At 42.0% G+C, this 1,599-nt stretch overlaps 1 non-coding gene across 1 annotated transcript; it reads left to right on the plus strand.

Annotated features, from left to right (window-relative positions):
* Positions 1-1,067: 1,067 nt before the first annotated feature.
* Positions 1,068-1,174, plus strand: LOC138988094 (U6 spliceosomal RNA). Its single transcript, XR_011464429.1, has one exon. It is a non-coding gene; the product is annotated as a U6 spliceosomal RNA (small nuclear RNA).
* Positions 1,175-1,599: the final 425 nt, after the last annotated feature.

A 1,599-nucleotide genomic window follows, 5' to 3' on the forward strand; every position in this document is an offset into this window, starting at 1 on the left:
TCCTCTGGACTTTGCCCCACATGCTGTTTCTCTTTGCTGATTTTGTGCTGTATCCTTCCACTATAATAAAACTTAGCTGTGAGTATGACTACATACTGAATCCTGTGAGTCTTCTTGACCTTGACGATGGTCTTGGGGATTTGAAAATTAATTAATGTAATATAGCACATGGATAAAATAAATGACAAAAACCATATGATCATCTCGATAGATACAGAAAAAAGCATCTGACAAAATCCAACGTTTAATAATAAAAATACTCAACAAACTAAGAATGGACGGTAACTCTCACAACCTAACAAAGATAATCTATGAAAAACCCATCATAATTAACTACAAACATAATTGTGAAAGACTGAATGGTATACTGTTCGATCACTGCAGATGGTGACTACAGCCATGAAATTAAAAGATGGAAGAAAAGGTTTTCTTTCCTTGGAAGAAAAGCTATGACCAACCTAGACAGCGTATTAAAAAGCAGAGACATTACTTTGCTGACAAAGGTCCGTCTAGTCAAAGCTATGGTTTTTCCAGTATGGATGTGAGAGTTGGACCATAAAGAAAGCTGAGCACCAAAGAATTGATGCTTTTGAACTGGTGTTGGAGAATACTCTTGAGAGTCCCTTGGACTGCCAGGAGATCAAACCAGTCCATCCTAAAGGAAATCAGTCCTGAATATTGATTGGAAGGACTGATGCTGAAGCTGAAGCTCCAATACTTTGGCCACCTGATGCGAAGAGCTGACTCATTGGAAAAGACCCTGATGCTGGGAAAGATTGAAGGTGGGAGAAAGGGATGACAGAGAATGAGATGGTTGGATGGCATCACCAACTTGATGAACATGAGTTTGAGCGAGCTCTGGGAGTTGGTGATGGACAGGGAGGCCTGGTGTGCTGCAGTCCATAGGGTCGCAAAGAGCTGGACACGACTGAGCGACTGAACTGAACTGCAAGATATACCCCTAAGATCAAGAACAAGACAAGAATGTCCACTATCATCACTTCTATTTAACATTGTTTTGGAGGTTCTAGATAGGGTAATCAGGCAAGGAAAAAAACTTCATCCAGGTGCTCACTTTAGCAGCACATATACTAAAATTGGAATGATACAGAGAATATTTGCATGGCCCCAGTGCAAGGATGACACACAAATTCATGAAGCATTCCAGATTATTTATTTATTTATTTATCTTTGGCTGTTCTGGGTCTTTGTTGCTGCTTGGGCTTTTCTCTAGTTGCGGGGAGCAAGTACCACTTTCCAACTGCAGTGTGAGGGCTTCTCAATGCAGTGGGTCCTCTAGTTGCGAAGCAGGGTCTCTAGGACACTCAGGCTTCAGTATCTGCAGCTAGAGGGCTCAGTAGTTTCAGCTCCTGGACTCGAGAGCACAGGTTCAATACTTGTGGCCCACAGGCTTAGTAGCTCCAAACATGTGGGATCTCCCTGGATTAGGGACGGCACTCGTGTCTCTGGCATTGGTAGGTGGATTGTTTACCACTGAGCCATCAGGGACACCCACATATTTTTAATTATTAGAGAAATGCAAATCAAAACTACAATAAGGTGCCAGAGTGAGACTGGTCTGAATGGCCATTATTTAAA

This window comes from Bos mutus, chromosome 5 (genome assembly GCF_027580195.1).
Source record: "Bos mutus isolate GX-2022 chromosome 5, NWIPB_WYAK_1.1, whole genome shotgun sequence".
Lineage (NCBI taxonomy): Eukaryota > Metazoa > Chordata > Mammalia > Artiodactyla > Bovidae > Bos > Bos mutus.